Consider the following 8,817-nt stretch of genomic DNA (forward strand, 5'->3'; position numbering starts at 1 on the left):
AGGACAGGGTAGAACTGCCCCTGTGAGTTTCAGAGACCGCAACTTCTTGTGAGAGTAGAAAGCCCCGTCTTTCTTCCAAGGAGCGGCTGGCGGTTTCCATCCTTGTGGACTGCAGCCCAAGGCGTAACCACGATGTCACCAGGGCTCCTCGAAGACCCGTACAAAAAGACATAGAGCACGGTGGCCTGGCTGCAGGCCGTAGGTGAACAAAGACGTTCTTCCCAGGCAGGTCCTTCCAAGATGTTAGAGGTTGCCATCCAGAACGTGCTTTGAACGCCCCACACCTGCCGAGTCAACCCTGTCCTGCACTCCCATACGGTGAGGCGTCCCTTTGTTGGATCTGGATTCAGGCCTGCAACTGCCTCACTGGCCTTTTAAGTAGAGTCTCTGCACACGGCACAGGCTTGCTGTGATGCCCTCTCATGGCCCCGTGGTCCCTGTCTTTCCTCATCATGGTGTAGCTGGCACTTGTGCCCCCTCTTCCCTCAGCCCTCTGTCTGGGCAACCACTTCTGCTCTCTAGTGAGAAGAGTCATTTCCTGCTTGGAGTATAAGCATCCTTCGCCCACTGAAAGACACCCGAGGGCCCTGCACCACCTATGAGCAGCGAGGGACTTGGGGGGAGAGAACTTGAACCTTGGGGAGAAAAGCAGTCAGATGCCTCCCTGGCTGGCAAGGCCCAGGACTAAGCTTGTCATCTCTACAATGTTTGCTAGACCCTCAAAGTCCGGCAACTATAGAGCTCAGAGATACCTGCCGCGCTGGCCTTCAGGGGCCAAGATGGGGCCCTGGAATTGTCACATTTGAAAAGGACACAGAACATTTGCTAGAGGCACAGGGCCCCCTACCCAAATGGGAATCAAGACACCAACCCTCTTTATTGGGTGCGACTGGACCAGACTCTTTCTGAAGGATAAAGTTGATACTAAGGACTTGGGCCATTAAGAGTCCCCAAGGTTCCCTCCAACACTCGCGAATCAGTGGAAGGAAGGGGTGGCCAGTGGAAGGAAGAGCTTCAACACCTGAACCCTCCATTGTGTGGACCCAGCCAGTCCCTGCTTGGGAATCACCACTGAGTGTGGCCATCTGGGGTCCGACCTAGCGGCCAAGGACAAGTGCACAGAGGACTGGATGGAATTGGTTTTCTGTGGTCACGCCAGAAGTCACAGCAGCAGCAGGAGCAGAGTGGGCCTGGAGCGAATGGACCAGCACTGTCCCCTGGCCTCGTAGACAGGTTGGCTGCACTGCAGCATTATAAGTCTTCACTGCAGGATGCTTAGGACCACGGGGAGGCCTCCTGCTAGCCTGTGGGCATGAGGTCACCTGTGCTAAGGCAGGAAAGGAAAGGGCTGTGGTTGTACCAGGTATACCAGGTGATGAAGGGGTGCCTTCAGGTCCACAGGTAGCTCATTAAATAGCATGCACTGCCCGTCCCAGCCCAGTCTCATTCTGCTTCAGTCCCTGAAGCCCCGCTGTGTGTCCAGGGGCTGGAGGGGAGGAAGAAGGGCACCCACGTGGACTGTACTTGTGTTTCTAGCCCGTGTGTGTGTGTGTGTGTGTGTGTGTGTGTGTGTGTGTGTGTGTGCACATGCGTGTGCACTCCTATGTGCATGTCTCTGTGTGTATCTACACTTACTTCTGCTTAAGTGCTTCTGTGCCGCAGCTCGGTGTGAGTGAAGAGCCAGGCGCCGTCAGTCAGACCTACGTCTATAATTTTAAACTCTCCCAGGACAGCGCTCCACCCCACTCTGCCTACATCCTTGGGAAGAACTTCAGTCTCACACCAACCCACCAACATAGAAAAAAAAGAGTCTCTGCTTTGGGGAATTTTGTAGACCAGTGATTCTCTCTCATGAAGGGCAGTTTTGCCCCCCTTCTTTCCCACTGCTCCCAGGGGACATTTAGAAGTGTCTAGAGACCATTTTGATTGTTGCAATTTAGGAAGAGGATGGTACTGGTATCTAGTTGATAGAGATGCTGTTCAATACTCCCCCGCCCCCCAGTGCTCGGCACAGTCCCCACTCCTCATATACACAGTAAAGAATGATCTTGCCCCAGATGGTAGTGGTGCCTAGACTAGGATTCCCTGTTGCAGGCCCTCATGGGAAGGAGCCTTCTCCCAGCCCGTGAGAGCCCCAGAACCACCCTCTCACAGAGGGATTGAGCGTCATTGCCTCTTACATCCCACTTCTAACACTGACTGAAGATCGGCTGTGCTGTCTGCTGGTGAGAGGGCTGGGGACCCTCCTTCCTCCCATGCACAGGAAAGAACGGACAACTATTCATGACCCAGATGCCACAGCTCCATCGCGCAAGGACAGTTCCTCATGAGGAGAAAATCCTCAGCGCATTTCCTCACGATTCAGGGTCTGACTCAACACAAGCCCAAAGGTTGGCGGTTCTAACCTACTAGCTGCTCTGTCGGAGGGGATGGGGCAGTCTGCTCCATAAAGGCTTTGGGAACCCATCTGGTGGAACGCTGTGCTCGATAGGGTGATCTTCCATGCGTCCATTTCCAGGTGTTTCTTCTGAGGCGCCTCCAGATGGAGTCGAACCTCCCATGTCTCCATGGCAGCACACCTCCATCAGCACCACTCAGGGACAGCCTAGGACACACAGGTGCCCTCCTCTGGGCCACCTTTGCAGGACTATCCCATGGAACTGACATGGGTGCCTCTGCTGAGCAGGGACGCACCCAAGGATGCCTGCTCTCAAGCAGCAGAGCTGGAGCTAGCGTAAAATGTCTGCTTCCAAGGCCCCGTCCCTTCCTGACCCACAGCTTGGTCAGGAAAGTCCCATCCAAAACCCATTGCTGCAAGTCCATTCCCACTCACAAGGGCCCCGTAGCAAAGAATAGAGCTCTAGGGTTCCCCAAACCTTTATGGAGCGGACTGCTCCATCCCTCTCCAACAGAGCCGCTAGTAGGTTAGAACCACCTACCTTTGGGGTCTCAGCTGAGTGCTGGTAAGCACTCACATCACTACCAAGGCCCTAAAGACAGCCCGCACGACCCATTGGGTCAATTCATACTCACAGCGACCCTACCGGTCAGGCAAGCACAGCCCCCTAGGGCTTCAGAGCTGGCATGCCTTTACAGCAGCAGAAAGTCTCATCTTCCTCCTGTGAGGGGCTGCTGGGTTTGAACTGCTAGTCTTGCAGTTAGTGTCCCAGTGCCTAGCCCACTGTGCCACCAGGGCTCCTTTCCAAAGGAGCACGGCATCAGGTTCCCAGGCCTGCAGCCAGGTGCGTGGAAGAGCCTCCAGGCCCCTCTTGCCGAGACCGAACCAGTCAAACAAAGTGACCCTTTCTCTGTACGGGTCTGGGGGTAGGGGTGGGGGAGGGTTTCTTCAGCTCTTCCATCCTTCATCTCCCCAGTGACCCTGAGATGTAATCCTTGGGTGCCCGCCCCGCCTTCGGTTGAGGGGTATGGAACAGGGGGGTCATTGTTCTCTAATTAGAGGCTGCCTCTCCTCAGAGGCTCACCCAGCAGCCCCCGAATATGGCCTGGCCCAGTGCCAAGCCATAGCATTACCAGGTCCCCTCCCCAGGTGGCAACCCCCCTGCCCCTGCCATCCCCATCACTGGCCAGCTCTTCTGAAAAGCCTTGGGAGGAGGGGGAGGGAGTCACATGACTCAGGAGCATTTTGTGGGGTATAAAGGGCCCAGCCTCTACCTTGTTCAGAGCCACAGGCTCATCCAACTGCATCCCCGTGGGACCGTCACGGTAGGAGCCCTGGTCTCCTGATGGGGTGGGACCAGGGAGGGAGGCCGGGAGGCAGGGTGGGTGACTCCCGAGGGGGTCAGACGCCTGCATGCTACTCCAGGACAGAGATCCCGACGGTCTGAGTGGGCTCTGAGCTCTTGTAAGAGGCCTTGCAAAGCCAGGCTGCTGCACCTGTGAACAGGCCTGGACAAAAAACTCGCTCACAGCCACTGAGTCCACTTAAATCCTGGGACCACTGTAGGCCAGGGTAGAACTTTGCAGGTCGTGGTAGGTAGTTTGCGGCAGCCCTGCATTGAGCAAGCCCCTCCAAGCCACTCTCCTGACAGCCGATGCACCCTTGGTGGCTGTTCTCTCAGTAGTTCCCATCATGCTGTGGCACACACACAAGTCCTGGTGGCATAGCGGTGATTTTCAAGGTCAGCAGTTCAAAACTGCCAGCTGCTCTGAGGGAGGAACACGGGCTGTCTACTCCAGGAAACAGGGACAGGCTCAGAAGCCCCCTGGGGCAGGTCCACCCTGTCCTATAGGGTTGCCCTGAAGGCAGTGAGATGGCACGCGTTTTTAGGATAAGCGTAACCTTTATAGACCAGAAAGCCAATGTCCCCGGTGACTTGCTGCATGACAATGCAAACTTTATCTCCCGGAACCTGCCGGGTCTCCAAGGTCCACCCATAGTCATTGTAACTCGGGGGAGATTGTACCAAGCCTGATGGTTGCCTTCACCAGCTCCACCCCCTTAGCCCCCTAGAGTCCCCTTGAAGAACCACCTCAGTTTGCATGTGTTGGAAGTTGCCCTTGGACTCCCTGCAGGTGGCCCTTAGGGAGAAGGTGATCACAGGAAGTCCCTGGACCTCTCGTTGCCTCAGCTCCTGGCCTTGGTGTGCAGCTTAAAATGGGAAAAGCCTTAGAGAGTTGGTTAGAGGCAGCACATGGAGAATGGGTGGGGGGCACCCAACCTGAAGGCGGACCCAACCAGTGAAAGGTAGCATCGCAAAGGACAAAGCCCTGAAACATCTAACTGACTTCCTGACATTAAAGTTCACTTATTAGTGCTGAACAAGGGTTACTAGGGTGGGGGTCGTGGATTTGGGGCGGAAGGGGAGTCTCTGTCCTGCCCATAACCCCGGGCTCCAAAGTTGAGGGCAGAGTCAGGCCTATGTCGGCCGTGAAGTCATGTTCATGCGTTTGCCACCCAACAGGCCTATGTGGGGAGTGGGGAGAAGAGACCGTCTGTCTCAGCCTTGCTCGGCTGAGCTTTAGGGAACTTCTGGGAACGTGCCCCGGCCAGAAGGTCACAAGAGAAAAAGAACTAGCATCCGATGGTCTGAGCTGACCCCGTGCCTCCGGTCAGCAAGCAGGGTTTCTACTCCAGCAGGAGACCCTGTGACCATCAATCACCACCACCGCACCCCATTCCATTGTGTTTCGAAGAACCTGTGCTTTTTACAAATGAAGGTTGTGGCCATCCTGCACAGAGCAAGGCAGAGGGGACATTTCCCCACAGCAGGTGCTCCCGTTGTGTCTCTGGGTGCACACTGAGCGGCCTTCAGGGTGAGCATGACTTTTGTGTGTCTTGGGAAACCCAAGGATTCCTGTGAGTCACTTCATGGCAACATTTGAGGTGCTCTGGAAGTGAACTTGGGGTGTGGCCATGTTTCTCAAGCCTTCAATGTGGCCAGAGCCTGGGGCTGGAAGCACTGGTGTGCTGAGCAGGCTCTGTAGGCCAGACCCTATGGGAAAGATGGACTCATTCCTCCCCGCAAGCCCCTCACGGGCAGATGATGTATAAAGAGCCCTGGACTGAGAGTCAGCAGACCTGGTGCAGGCTTGCCTTAGTCGTCAGCCTCTGGGCCCTAGTGGTCTCATCTGTAGAATGGATTTGAGCTGAAAGTCCCAAGTTCCCTTACAAGTTCAGACCTCCTGCCCTTCTCTCACCTTGTAGCCATAAACATGAAACCAGGCCACGGTGAAAGGTGGGACGGCTCAAGGTCAAGTTGGCCACTGCGGGTGTGGCTTAATCAGTGCATAGGCCCTCAGCTGCTCTCCAATGGAGAGTGCCTGCCCTCCAGAGGGATCCCAGGCCTCCCCCTCATTTCCAGCCTGGCTTCATAACCTGGTGTCCCTGTGGTTAAAATGCCCTGCTGTTAACTGTAAAGTCAGGTGTTCGAACCCACCAGTTGAGAGACTTGGTAGTCTGCGTCCATAAAGATTACAGCCTGGGCAGCCCCAGAGGGCAGCTCTGCTTGGCCCAGTAGGGCCTCTCGAGTCTGAACGGACATGATGGCAGTGAGCTTGCTTTTTCAATCGCTGGTCTCAAGAGGAATCGCTCCGCCAAAAACCCCACAGGGTAAGCAGGGAGCCTAGCACACCAAAAGGAATGTTCTACACCAAGGAAAATGATGGTGGTGGTGGAGGGTGGGATGGGAGGGGGCGGCACCAGATAGTAGCCGGATTGATTCCTTAATCCAAGGGAGAATTTCCTGGGCTCACAAAAGACTTTTCCACCAAAGGCTGTAAATGGGTTCCCGGAGTCATGGTCCTATAGCTCAGAGATGTGCCCACCTGCCCCCCGACACTGTCCTCAATACTGACTGACCACTGTGTACATATGCAGGGCTCTTGTCTCTGCAGGAATGGATTTCAGAAAGAGCTCCCCTGCCCAGGCTGATGCAGCCCCCCAGAGGGCAAGCAGGGGAGCTGAGCAGTGGTAACATTTCAATCCTTTCAGCTAAGCACCTTGTGCAGTGCACAACTTTCTGTGTGCACCACAGGGGTAGCGGGGACTATAGAGGGTCACCCATACACAGGATCCGTATGCTGTCTGTCTGTCACAGTCTATAACGAGGCCAACCAGCCACCTTACAGTCTTTAGGGATTGCTAGGCCCAGGGAGCTAAACTTATTTTAGTATCCCTGTTAGGTGCTGGCCAATCCATGTCAGTCCATTGGGAGCCCATGGGCTAGAGAATTGCCTGTCCTCCCGGGGTCTTCTGGGTTACAATCAGCATGGGGGAAAATCACCAAGTCTTTCATACATGGAGACTTTGGATGGGTTCAGACGAACAACCTTTAAGTTAGCAGCCAAACGCTAACTGAATCACAGCACCAGGGGTCTTTAATAAAATTCCCTGTCTAGTTTTTTCCTCCTCTATTAAACACGGTGCCCATCGGGATTAAAGGTTTGATGACCAAGCACAGAACATGTGGTAGGGGTTCTAGGCTCTTCCCACCTCACTTCCCCTCCCCGCCACTCTCCTTGAGGCCCATGGTTGCGCCCCAAGGACTGCATCCCACTGTGCAAATCCCTCCAAAGCTAAGGCACAGAAAAAAAATGGTGGTGCTGCAGCCAAGTAATGGATGGCCGGCAGGTGGCGCCACTGCTCAATGGCCAAATGCAGCGATGTCTGTACAAAGACACAAACCCAACCAAACACCAAGTTCACTGCCATCGAGTCAGCTCTGACTCATGGCCACCCTATAGGTCAGGGTAGAACTGTGGGTTCCTGAGATGGTAACTCTCTACGGGGGTAGGAAGTCCCATCTTTCTCCCAAGGAGCAGCTGGTGGTTTCGAACTGCAGACCTTAAGGATCGCAGCCACACATTCAGCCTGGAAAAGGTACATTTGGAAGACCTGGGTAATGCAGCGGTCACCTAAAGTTCCGTTTAGGCATGGGAAACCTGCTGCACCTGCCAAACCACCTGCCCTCCTCCCGCTCCTGTGAGCAGCTCACAGGGAAAGGGCATTTCCCTAGCTTTGTCTTTCCACTCACCTCTGAGAGCCTGGTCCCCATGGGGCCTGCCCAATACAGGCCTGAGGCCACAGCTGTGTCCCCCAGGACTCCCTGCTAAGAGTCCTTTTACAGCTGGATAACTAACTGAGTTGCTAAGCAGGAAGGCGGTCCCTGTGATCTCATCCGACTATTTAATGACACAGAGTCGCAGGGGAGGGGTGGAAAATGGTTGCTGCTCTGGGCTGCTCACTGAAAGACTGGAGGGCCGGGTCCATCCAGAGGTCCCTCAGAGAAAAGGCCGGCCAGCCCACTACTGAAAAGATCAGCCCCATGGGGCCCAATTATCTCCCGACACACACGGGATGGTGTAGACTCAGCAGCCACTGGCGTTGGGTCAAAAAACAAAACCCAAATCCCTGCCATTGAGTCGATGCTAACCCATGGAGACCCGTGAAGACAGGGTAGAACTTCCCCTGTGGGCTTCCAAGACTGACTCTTTACGGACGTAGAAAGCCCCATCTTTCTCCCCAGAAGCAGATGGTGGTTTTGAACTGCTGACCTTGTATTTAGCAACCCAACGCATAACCACTACACCTCCAGGGCTTCTTGGTAACAGGTAGTTAGTGACAAAGCTGGAATCAATGATTCTAGGTGAATTCTCTTTAACATATTGTCTGTGGGACAAAGGGCTCCTTGGGTGGGTCTTATATCACAAATGAATGGACCATCTCATTTCAGCCCTCTGACCTCTCCCCCAGGGCCTGCCCCAGTCGGTGGTCTCCAGCCATGACTGCACTTCTCCTGCTTGGTGTGCTGACCCTCTCCGTCCCCTCCACCTGTAAGTAAGCAGAGTATCCCCTGCGGACCCTGGGCTGACCATCTGCAGTGAACGCTGGGGCATCCAACCAAACGTCATCTGAGCTGCTTCGATTTTCTTCCCCACCCCCTGCCTAATCATGAGGGAGACGGAAACACCAGTGATAAACTGTAGGTTTAATTAAATTGAGATTGGGGCACGCCCTGCATAGTACGTGAACGTATGGGATGGGAGCCAAGGTCTGGGCAAAGAGCAAGGTAACCAAGGAGTAACCACCCCAGGTGACATCACGCCTCCTGTCCCCTTGGGTCAGGGACTGAGGGCAGCCCTGGCTCTGCTGGTCTCTGGGGAGCCTGTTGGTTTTCTTGGCATCAGCAGCGTCCCTTCCCCTTTTGTGTGTGGACAAGGAGCATTATTTCCAGCCCTGCCTGCTACACCCGACTCCCACACACACCTGAGCAAGTGCCTAGACAGCTCAAGGAGCCCTGGTGGTGTGGTGATTACGCATTGGGTTACAATCCTCAAGGTCAGCAGTTCAAAACCACC

This window comes from Echinops telfairi, unplaced genomic scaffold (genome assembly GCF_000313985.2).
Source record: "Echinops telfairi isolate 266 unplaced genomic scaffold, ASM31398v2 ScPeMD7_1;HRSCAF=3_0, whole genome shotgun sequence".
NCBI lineage: Eukaryota > Metazoa > Chordata > Mammalia > Afrosoricida > Tenrecidae > Echinops > Echinops telfairi.